Source organism: Episyrphus balteatus, chromosome 1, assembly GCF_945859705.1.
Source record: "Episyrphus balteatus chromosome 1, idEpiBalt1.1, whole genome shotgun sequence".
Taxonomy (NCBI): domain Eukaryota; kingdom Metazoa; phylum Arthropoda; class Insecta; order Diptera; family Syrphidae; genus Episyrphus; species Episyrphus balteatus.
This window is the reverse complement of record NC_079134.1, coordinates 95,963,629-95,976,206: the sequence shown is the minus strand read 5'-3', so window position 1 is coordinate 95,976,206 and position 12,578 is coordinate 95,963,629. Positions and strand designations below refer to the sequence as shown.

At 33.6% G+C, this 12,578-nt stretch overlaps 2 protein-coding genes across 2 annotated transcripts in view; both read right to left on the bottom strand.

Annotated features, from left to right (window-relative positions):
• Positions 1-12,578, bottom strand: part of LOC129906161 (polyadenylate-binding protein-interacting protein 1-like) — a 62,278-nt gene that overhangs the window by 34,754 nt on the left and 14,946 nt on the right. The gene's annotated exons all lie outside the window — the stretch shown is intronic.
• LOC129906160 (protein 4.1 homolog) overlaps positions 1-12,578 on the bottom strand; it is a 232,518-nt gene that overhangs the window by 204,995 nt on the left and 14,945 nt on the right. The window lies entirely within an intron of this gene.

Here is a 12,578-nt window from a genome sequence, read left to right as displayed (position 1 = left end):
AAGATAGAATAAATTTATTTATTTAGTCTTCGACTAACTTCTCTCACGTCGGTTGATTAAATCTTCACCATGTCTAAAGTTTGCGCTAAGTGCGACCAAAGTATAAAACGATCCAAAGAAGTTAAGTACGTACAATGCGAATATTTCTGCGGTCGTTTTTTTCATAAAAATTGTGTCGATATAAGTGACAACGATTTTGGTATAATTGCCGAAAAAAAAAATTATTCTGGAAATGTAATTCATGTCAAAGTATTAATCTTTCCCAGTTTATTAATAGTTTTAATGACCTTTGCGAGAGTTTAAATGATCTCAAAAGAGAGTTCTCTTCCTTCAAAGTGTCTCAGTTAAATTCCCCACCTCGCAAATTAGCGAAAAAAATCATGTCTGACTCTTCACCAAGTCAAATCGACAATAGCAATGATTTAAATCGCGAAAATAGTGATATGCCTGGTGTCAATAACAATTTAACTGAAAATTCAGAAATGGAATTTATTTCAATCAATGACCCTTCATTAAATAATAATAATCCCGGACCTTCAAATAAAAATGATTCCAAAACCGCCGAGTTTGTTGTTGTGAGTAAAAAAAAAAAACCCCCAAAAAAAAAAAGAGAAATGAAAATTATTGGCACCGATACGTCAACAGATTTAAGTGCTATACCAAAAATAAAATGGCTTCATCTATCTCGTTTTGCTAACACAACTACTCCCGATGACATTGTTAAATTCATATCTTCAAAAACAAACATTCCTACAGATTCATTTAAATGTTTTATGTTAGTAAAAAAGGATGCAAATGTTTCTGAACTTAAATTCGTTACATTTAAATTGAGTGTGTCGCATGAACATTTATCAACAGTCATGGACTCTTCGCTCTGGCCCATTCATGTTCAAGTTAAATATTTTTTAACTCTGAACAGGAAAGAGAAAACGCAAACCATACAACCCGAGCCTCCGAGTCTCTTACATCAGCCATAATTTGCCAAACACCAACTTCACCATCGTCGGCATCATTATCACCTTCATTATCTTCGTCATCATCGCTATCTCCCATCACACCATTCTTAAGATCGACTCTTTCTGCTACTTCATACACACCTTCAACACCACCGCTATTATCGTCGCCGCCGCCACCGCCACCGTCTCAGCCATCACCACCACCGTCACCATCGTCATCGTCATCAACAGAAACTTCCCAGTGCAACAATGCATTACTCTTAACTAATGCTTCTGCTTCTCATTTGCCTTCTCATTCTGATTCATATAATTTCCTTGGTTATTATCAAAACATTGGTGGAATGCGCACAAAAATGCAACAATTGCTGCTATCGTCATCATCTGAGCAATTTGATTTCTTTGCTTTTACCGAGACATGGCTAACCAAGAATCACAACAATGCAGAAATGTTTAATAGTCATCAATACTCTGTGTTTCGTAAAGACAGATGTTCTGTATCCAATGGGCTAGAAAGAGGAGGAGGGGTGCTGCTTGCTGTGCGCTCTTTATATGCCTGTACCGAATTAGCATTGCCAACATCAAATAATTCATCTTTTGACATTGATCAAATTATTATCAAGGTATCATTAAATTGTAAAAAAGATATTTTTCTAATAGTAAGTTATATTCCGCCAAAGAGCCATATAGATTTGTATTAAGAACATATAAATAACTGTATTTATTATATTTCTAAGCTTATTATCAGCATGTCATTTTAGTAGGTGATTTTAACTTGCCGAATTTAAATTGGGTATTTGACTCTGATGAAGGTTTTCTAGTTCCTTTTAATGTAAATAATGAGTGTGATTCTTTATTTATTGATTCGCTTTTAACTGTTAATTTGATTCAAATGAACAATTGTAAAAATAGTTTAAATAGAACACTCGATTTATTATTTGCAGATAAAGACTTAAATTTGTTCGTAAATAATTCTATTTTTCCAATATTTCCAAATACTTTACATCACATTGCTTTGATTTTTGAATTTAAAATACTAAACTTTTTCAAACCAAAAATGCCTTTTCAATATAGATATAATTTCTCCAAAGCTAATTTCAGTAACATTGCGAGTTATATCAATAATAATCTAGCACTGCCTTCAACTTTTATTCAATCTTGTGAATTATCAAATTTTTACAACAATTTTCTTAGTTCTCTTAAGACGGCTATCGATCTATTCGTTCGCCTCCTTGGTATAACGGTCGATTAATTAATTTAAATAATAAAAAGAATAAAGCATACAAATGTTTACGAAAGTGTTCTTCTGATGCCAATTTGCGCAGTACTTATGATGAATTAGAAAAGAATTTCAATGTTCTAAATAAATTTTTATATAAAAACTATATTTACTCTATGGAATCCAAGTTAAGAGTCAATAGTTAATGTTTTTGGAGTTTCATTAAAAATTTAAAAAAATCAAATGGATTCCCTAAAAGTATGCAATATTTAGGTCCGACTTTAACAAGTCTACCATCTATTTGCGATGCCTTTGCTAAGTTTTTTAAGTCAAATTATATCGAGCTAAAAAAAATCAAGAAGCTAAAGTCAAAAAAAGCACCCGGATACGACTTAATTACTGCGGAAATTCTTAAAATGCTCCCACGGAAAGGTTTAATAAACCTCCTCTATATAATGAATGCCACTTAAAGGTTAGAATATATTCCAAATCAATGGAAAGTCGCAGAAGTAATAATGGTCTTGAAACCTGGCAAACCATCACACGAAAAGAAATCATACCGACCCATTTCACTGCTTCCTGTAGTATCGAAGGTTTTTGAGAGAATATTTTTGCAGCGACTTCAGCCAATAATAGAAGAAAAAAGGCTTATACCTGAACACCAGTTTGGTTTTAGAAACAAGCACTCGACGATAGATCAAGTGCATAGAATCACCGATGTCATTGAGAGAGCTCTCGAAGAAAAGAAAATTTGTTCAGCGGTCTTTTTAGATGTGTCTCAAGCTTTTGACAAAGTATGGCACGAGGGCCTCAAATTCAAGTTAAGACAAGTCCTACCGGAAGGGCTCTTTACCATTCTTAGAGAATATCTAGAGAACAGAATTTTCCGCGTTAGACACGGAAATGATTACTCAGACTTTAGGGAAATAGTGGCTGGGGTACCACAAGGTAGTGTTTTAGGTCCCATTTTGTACCTACTATTCACACGCGATATACCTCAAACAGAAAACACAATTGTAGCTACTTTTGCTGATGATACCGCAATACTTGCAGTAGGCAAAACAATCAACGAGTCGACAAGTAAATTGCAAAATGCCCTTAATAATGTCAATGAATGGACAAAAACGTGGCGAATAGCGCTTAACGAATTTAAGTCAGTCCACGTGGACTTTACATATAAGAAAATAAATAGACTACCTGTTTTTATTAATACTACTCAAGTCCCATTTGCAAATGAGGCAAAATATCTCGGGATGACTCTCGACGCGAAATTAAAATGGAAACCGCATGTTAAAAATAAATGTGATCAATTAAATATGAAATTGAGAGAAATGTACTGGTTGCTAGGACAACATTCTAGACTTAGTATCGAAAACAAATTATTAGTTTACAAGCAGGTACTTAAGCCTGTCTGGACATATGGTATTCAACTCTGGGGTTGTACCCGCGATACAAATTTAAATAGATTACAAACTTTTGAGAATAAATTATTAAGATCATTTGTAAATGCGCCGTGGTATATAAGAAACGAAGATCTTCACAGGGATCTTGGAATCCCCACGGTTCGCGAAGAAATAAAAACGTTTGCCCAAAAACATCGAAAACGGTTAGTCGAACATACTAATAGAACAATACTAGAAATTCTCGACGAGACAAACTTAGTACGACGTTTGCGAAGGACTAAACCTTCCGATTTGGTACAGTGAAATTTTTTAATTTAATTCCTTTATCTCAAAATATCGGCATTGATTAATATATATTTAAATGTTTTAAAGATTTTATTTGTTTAACTTCCTATAAAATGTTTTTTTGATACCAACATTTAAACCATTACTTAAATGATTTAATTTAAAACAAATGTTATTTATTTATTTTTAAATATCATCAGTAGGAACTTTCATCGGAAAGTTACCTACAACACGTAACTTAACTTCGAGAAAGATAAATTGCTAGATAAGTTCCATCTGAACTTAGTTGCAGTCGGGAGGAGGAGGTGGTTTTAGTGGTTAAGAGTCCCACATATCTATGAGCACGCGTTTTCCGGTCCTCATAGAATCTTTTGAAGATTTCAACACCTACCCACGGACAAAAAAAAAAAAAAAAAAAAAAAAATTATATCGATTCTAGTAATGTTACAAACACCTCTTTCTGCCAGTCCCTAAATAGTCTGAACGTAGGTAATTTAAGTGTTACCATATCGGATGTGGAATTAGCTCTATGTGGTCTAACTGAAGACATTAATTCTGGTCCGGATAAAATTCCACCTATTGTTTTGAAAAAATGTTCCGTCGCTCTATCTAGAGTTTTGTGTTTTGTTTTTAATAGTTCGTTAAAGTATGGTGTATTTTTGCCAGAATGGAAAACGTCCTTCGTTACTCCTATTCACAAATGTGGTCCAAAACAGGAAATCACAAACTACCGACCCATAAGTAAATTATCCTCAATACCTAAATTATTTGAGAAAATTGTTTGCGATAAATTGAATTTTATATTAAAAGAAACCATATCCCCGTACCAACACGGTTTTATATCCGGTAGATCAACTTCCACTAACCTAACCATTTTCACGAATTATATTCTCAATTCATTAGAAAAGGGTTACCAAGTGGACGTTATCTACACCAATTTTGCAAAGGCGTTTGATAGGGTGCATCATAAAATTTTATTACAAAAATTAGAGAACATAGGTTTTCATTCCAACATGCTTCAATGGCTGACAGCTTATCTTACAGGACGCAGCCAGATGGTTTCAATTGATTCGATTATCTCTCATCCCTTTTCTGTCATTTAGTCATTTAGGTCCAATGCTGTTCCTTATTTTTATAAATGACCTTCCTGATGTCCTTACTAACTCAATGTGTCTTATGTTTGCGGACGATTTAAAATTTTTTAGACGTGTAAAAAATTTAACAGACTGTACGCTTCTCCAAAATGATGTTAAAAATCTTATCAACTTTTGCAATATAAACCAATTAGCCCTAAACATATCCAAATGTCAATGTTTTTCGTTTACTCGTCGTTTGTTACCTATCGTTTACGATTACAATATGCAAAATCATGTCCTTGAAAGAGTTTCTATTAAAAAAGACCTTGGAGTAATTTTTGATTACAAGCTAAACTTTGTACATCACACAGAATTCATGGTGAACAAAGCCAACTCTATGTTGGGTTTTATTTTTCGTAATTCGTTTGGTCTTAGGGACCCATACACTCTAAAAGCCCTTTATGTTTCGTATGTTAGATCGGTCCTGGAATATTGCTGCGTAGTGTGGAATCCTCATTACAATGTTCATATTACAAGAATAGAAAATGTCCAAAAAAAATTACAAGATTTGTAGTACACAAACTAGGCTGGAACATTGAAATGCCTTCGTATAACGTCAGATATCAGCTTATTGGTATACAGACATTAGAAAACCGCCGTAAGATGTTTGCTATAAATTTTGTCAGTGATATTTTATCATATCATATTGATTGTCCTTATTTGTTATCGCTGATAGATCTTTACGCTCCTTCTAGAGAACTAAGAATTCGAACGTTATTCCGCGAAAACGTTCATAGAATAAATTATGCGTTTAATGAACCTATGACTCGCAGTGTTAGGGAGAATAATAAAGTGTCAAATAATATAGATTTTAATTTCCATTTGAGTAGAAACTCATTCAAAAATATGTTAAATTTGTATTTTTTAACTAATTAAATAATGTAAATATATAATTTTATTTTTTTGTGTAGCTTTAATTTTATAATGATTCTATGTATAATTTAAAAATTTCGTTAGTCTATTTGAGATTGTAAACTCTAATTGATATTAAATAAATAAATAAATAAATAAATATAAGAACGCTTTGTTAAAGATTCAGTGAAATATGGGCTAAAATTGGTCAAAACTGTGGAAGCTTGAAATTCACATACTTTTCCCGATTCATTGAGAATTTAAAACTACTGTAAATAGTCTAAGATGAAATAACTTTCTCATATTATGATAGCAGACCATCATAAGATAAAACAAAAAAGAATTTGATGAGTCCTGCAAAAAAGGCAAAAACCCAATGTTTCCAGTTAACCTTTATGTAGTTTCAGAACTCCGTTCACAAAAAAAATTGGCTAATTTTGCATACAAAATTAGTTCTATTTCATTTTCGTATGTAATAGTTATTAATATTACCAACAAAAATGAATAAAAAGTTTTTTTTTCTGGTATGAAATTTTTTTTTTTTTTTGTGACCGTACAGTACCTTTCATATTGGGTCCATCCAAAGGCAAAAGACTCTGTACATAAAAAATTTGACGAGACATTTAAATAATTGTTATTATACTTCATTATTGATATATTTATAATTAATCTTGCCAAAAAAAAAAAAATTCTCAAAAAGTTTAACTTATAAGCGCTATTAATTTAATTCCGCTAAATGAGCGAATTAACACACTGTGCGTCGTTGAGTTTCTTGGATAGAATACAAAACAGAGCTTTAAAAATGATAGGTGATAGATCAATAACTGATACAATTACGTCTATCGAGCACCCTGGTCATAAGTCGATTTTCTAAAAATCAAAATTGACACCAAAAAGTTTGGCAAAGTGGGTGCAAAATAAACATGTGTCAATATGCTGCACTCATTTTTTTGTTTTTCGATCGTGTCTTGTTAAAAAATGAGTTCAAAGTTAACTGTTACATCTACCTCATTTTTATTTGAATGTGAAGTATTTTGGTAAGTGTTATTCTATATGCGATATCGAAGCGTTGTGATAGAAATCTAAAAAAATTTAAATGGAGAATTTTTCTTCAGTTATTTATTAACGATATTAATAAAGTTTTGAAAATGTTAGATGGTTTTTTCTATTTTAATTAATAATTAATTAAAAACTTGATATTTTTGGTAAGTTATTGTTTTTTTGAACTTTAATAATTTTGTTTTAGTATACCCCGTTATTCTTCGATGAATTGAAACTTATGAGTTAGTTTATATTCTTTAACACAATGCAACAAAAATTGGGTGCTCTTTAGAGAATCGAGTCAATTAGTTTTTCACTTTCTGATAGAAAATACTCCTTACTTTATGCAACGTTTTTTTATTTTTAAATTAAATTTACTGATGTCATTAGTGTATTTTATTTTCGGTGATCTTACATATGTCGTTTTCTATTGACTTTTGAGATTTGTGTGTAAAATTCTCAGATTTTCCACTGCAAATAGAATATGAAATCTAGTTTTGTAATTGTGTGCGAAATCTGGGCGTATAAAAAAAATATAACAACAAATGTTCAGACAAATGTCAAACAGAGGAGTGTGTGTGAAAGTGCGTGTGTTTGTATGCGTGAATCTTGATAAAAATCCAGAATCAGATTCTTGAATCTCAGATTCTTTTTTTTGTCATTTTTTTGAATCTCAGGACGCAAATAGATCATGAAATCTGAGATTTGCCCACTATTTCCCCTCTTCACCCCCCCTTTCAGCTGTCAAATTCACAAATCTCATTCTGAGATTCGTCAATAGAAAACGACATTAATTAAGGTTGGGGAAGAGAGAAAAGAAACTGAGAATTGCGTATTAGGGATGAGGAAAAAAAATTGAGAAAAATAATGTCGACAGGCGGAGTACAGGCCATTAATCAATTTTTTTTTAGTTTTTGGTAAAAAAATAAAAATAACAAAAACTAGGTTTATATTGAATTTTCTTGTAGGAATACTCATTTTAAACCGAAATAATAACAAAAACAACGAAAAATAATTATGGCCAGGTTTTAGATGACAATACTCCTATGTGCGTCGTAACGTCTCATGTCTCACGTTGTTCTATCGTTTTTTTTATAAGCAATGTTCAGAAGAAATAGCTAGTTGCATTCCTCCCCTCAAACAATTCAACCGTAATACTCGCGCTTCAAGGAATGCTCATCAGTTTACCCAATTTCGGATGTACCGTTAAATACAGAGACTCTTTCTTCAGCCGCACTACACGAATGTGGAACGCATTATCCGGCTCTGTTTTTCCATCGCATTTCAAAACTCAGAACTTCAAAACTAATGTTCATCGGCATCTCCTTTCAAACCCCTCCCTTTTTCCTAATGCTCGTACTGTGTTCACCATATTAAGGGTAGATTACCAGCACAAATTAACTGAAAATTCCACCTACCACATTTGTATTGTAACCTAACGACTAATTACTTTTTTTATATACTCACTCAACACAGTGAGAGCTTTGACCGAAAAATGGCGTATAATACGGCCAAATACCTTGGAATGACTTTGGATGCAAAGCTAAAGTGGGAAGAGCACATCAAAAAGAAAAGAGAAGAACTAAACTTGAAATATAGAAAAATGTGCTGGTTACTTGGTAACAACTCTGATTTATCAATCCAAAACAAAATAATGCTGTATAATCAATTTCTAAAGTCTGTTTGGATTTGGACCTAGGGAATCCAATTATGGGGCTGTACAAAGAAAACAAATACCGAAATCATGCAAAAATTCCAAAACAAAGTCCTTCGTGGAATAACTAATGCACTTTGGAACATAAGAAATACCGATCTACATCGTGACTTACAAATAGAAATGGTTACAGAAGTTGTTGAAAAATACGCTGTATCGCACAACCAGAGACTGCAAAGTCATACTAATTCTGAAATGGAGTCCGTCTTGAATATAAGAAACCATGTTCGGAGATTAAGAACAACCAAGAACGACAGGATACGTAGGAAACACGTAAGCAACAAGGGACTGTATGAAGAAGCCAAAATTATAAAACTCGACAAATATCTTATGCAATCAAGCACGGTAAATTCGAAGGTGAGCTTCATCCGATTCCATCAACTATTGGATACGTGGCATGTGGATCACTTGGACCTATGACGGAAACAAGGAAGTCTTACAAGTTCTTGTTTGTTGTGGTCGACGGATTTTCCAAATTTACTAAGGAGGTCCTTGATAAATAAGAAATACTCTCTTCTACTTTTGGTTATCCTAGACGAATCATGACAGACCGAGGAGCGTTTATATCACACGAATTTAAATGTTGTGAAGACAACACAATAGAGACAGTATAAATTACCACATGAGTCCCACAAGGTAACGGCCAGGTTGAGCGTGTGAACCAGTTCATTATTTCGGTGTTGACAAAGCTTGCCATAGAAGAACCTGAAAAGTGCTACAGATACGCCCACCGAGTGCAGCGGTGCATCAAATCTACTTACCATTCGAGCATCGACTTCACTCCATTCCAAGTTCTGACTTGAGTAAAATGATAGATACGTGTTGTATTACTTGGGAAAGAGATGGTATCCGAGTTCGTCGATGAGAGATCTGAACATCGGGTTGGGTTGCTAAAACAGAAGACTTCGGATTCGGTTTTAGCGACCCAAAAAGTATATGAAAAACCTAGTCGAAACCCCAGATAAGATCTTTTGTATTTTTTTGGCTTTGACATTTTTTTGAGGATATCTCAGAAACCTGACGTGTTAGGGCGAAATTGACTTCGAATCTGGATTTAGCGATCCAAAAACTATATTATTAACATTTTCGCACATCCAGATCTGAGAAATTTTTTTTTTGTTTTCGTGACATTTTTTGAGGTTATCTCGAAAACCTGACGTGATGGAGCAAAACGGACTTCGGATTCGGTTTCCGCGACCCAATATGAAAAACCTAGTCGCAACTCCAGGTCAGAACTTTTATATTTTTTTGTGTGGCTGTGTAATTGTTCCAGAAATCATCGTCTCGTTTTATTTCCTCCACATATTGCGGTCGCAGCAGTGAGCAGTAAATTGTGTCAATATCAGTTTGTAAAACTACTGCAAAAAATAATTATAATAATTTCAGTAAGCGAAAGAGTAAGGTTTATTAGTATTATACGGAAACATAAAAGAAAAACTATTTCCTTATCTCATACATAAAATCATTCGGTGTTCCTTTCCATATTTAGTCCCAGAACAAGACTGCAAACAAAAAAAAAGAAAACAAAAAAGTACCTACTTATCTAAAATCATTCGCATCCGCATGCAATAATAAATGGAAATATTAGTTGAAAAGAGGTATGGTAGGTATTTAAAAATTGTAAATGAACTTATTCAATAGTTCAAGTTATTCAGTTTCTAATTATACTTACCAACCTAGATTTTAAATAATTAAAAAAAAAAACCCTACAATTAAGAAACACCTAAAATTGAAAACATGTCCATACCTACCTGGCTCCCTTACCTACCACAACATTGTTCTAAAACCTAACCGCATTATAGTTAGAGTGTTCGAGATAAAATTGCAAAAAAAAAAATACTCAACTGTCATTAATTCATAACAAAAAAAAAGACAAAAAAAAACATGACAAAAAGTGCTTCGCGCACCACATTACAAAACCAAAATAAATAATGTATCCTTTTTTCCCAAAAAAAAAAAAAAACGAATACATACACTTGATTTCATTTACCCATACGAAATGACGTGTAACAATAAAAACGGCACACTTTGGTGTGGGCACCGCTTCTTCTTCTTCACAAAAGAGTAAATCGTGCAAACGAACAAAAAAAAACTGGTTGTGCGAGCTCTACACGTATTAGAGTTGGGCACTTTAGTTCAATTGAGTGATCGATCACTTTAGTTCAAACCACGCTAATGAACTAGTTCTGAACTAGTTCATTTTAGTTCAATTTATTTTAATCACTTCGGTTTTGTTATAATTAAAAACAAAATTAGTTTGTACAAACTGTATCCAAATTTATGTAAAATTGACGCATTCTATATAATAAAACAAATACAACCTAAAAATAACAGATATGTACCTACATATTTTATTTTCTATACAAATTCTTAATTTCGTTCATATACTTGTCGAGCTTTCTGGTTCCTGACAAAAGTCTAGAAGAAGTACGTTTTGCTTTCATTAAATGTAATGTAATGCAAGAACCAAGTTGCTACTTGTTTTTTGTTCTTGCTCAGAAATAAGAGTAAGGGGTGCTTGAAGAAGAAACGCTGATACTGGCACAAGCGACCTTTTGTTTTACATCTAAAACTTGAGGTAGAGCAGAAGAACTGATTTCGCTCAAGAAAGAATTGGATGGAATTTCATATGAACTTTGGTTTCTGCACCCCTTCTTTAAACGTCTATCAGGTTAAAAGGGCGCTGTCGTCGTAATCATAGTAATGCAAGGACCAAGTTGCTACTTGTTTTTTGTTCTTGCTCAGAAATAAGAGTAAGGGGTGCTTGAAGAAGAAACGCTGATACTGGCACAAGCGACCTTTTGTTTTACATCTAAAACTTGAGGTAGAGCAGAAGAACTGATTTCGCTCAAGAAAGAATTGGATGCAATTTCATATGAACTTTGGTTTCTGCACCCCTTCTTTAAACGTCTGTCAGGTTAAAAGGGCGCTGTCGTCGTAATCATAGTAATGCAAGGACCAAGTTGCTACTTGTTTTTTGTTCTTGCTCAGAAATAAGAGTAAGGGGTGCTTGAAGAAGAAACGCTGATACTGGCACAAGCGACCTTTTGTTTTACATCTAAAACTTGAGGTAGAGCAGAAGAACTGATTTCGCTCAAGAAAGAATTGGATGCAATTTCATATGAACTTTGGTTTCTGCACCCCTTCTTTAAACGTCTGTCAGGTTAAAAGGGCGCTGTCGTCGTTATAAGACAAGGAGACAAGGACCAAATTTAAAAATTCCCTATACAGATGGGACTTCCTTTCACCCAAAAAATATATTAAAAAAATGATAATGTAAGGTGAGCGCAAGCTATTTTGTAATGTCATATTATGACTGCTTTAGGTTTCTGTTTAGTTTGTTGAAACAAATCTTTTTCGCTATTCGCGAACTAAATTGAACTAAGTGAACTAAGTTCACTAGTTTACCAAGATGAACTAGTTCATTGAACTAGTTCGTTCGCGAACTGACTTGGAGCTCTCGCTATTAATTTTGCATTTCTAACGCCCGCTGCACTCTTCAGCTATCATCTACAACAACATAATAAGTGGCTCTTCTCCATTTTTATCATCTCTACCTGACTTATCTACCGTCCCGGTGAGTGAAACTTTTTAACGTATATGTTCTGCTCTCGAGGCATTGTTTGATGCTACATACATACATAAGTATTTTTGTGTCCTATACTTTCATGCTGAAATACCATCTTCGCCGACTGCTCGAGTTTCGTTGGACTGCCCGCATCTCCTCATCTCGGACTTACTGTACCAACTAAATTGTACATTCCAACATCTACCAACTAAATTATACATTCCAACATCAATATCATTGCTTTTTGCCCTTACCTTCTGGGTGAGTTCTTTTTAGTATTGTTCTGCCTAGCAGTTCTACTTTGTTGTTGCTACACCATTAAGTAGTGCCTTTGGTGTTTGTTTATTTACATATTTTACCACCACCTGCCTTGTCATCTTCCTTCATCTCTACTCTATTCATCTACT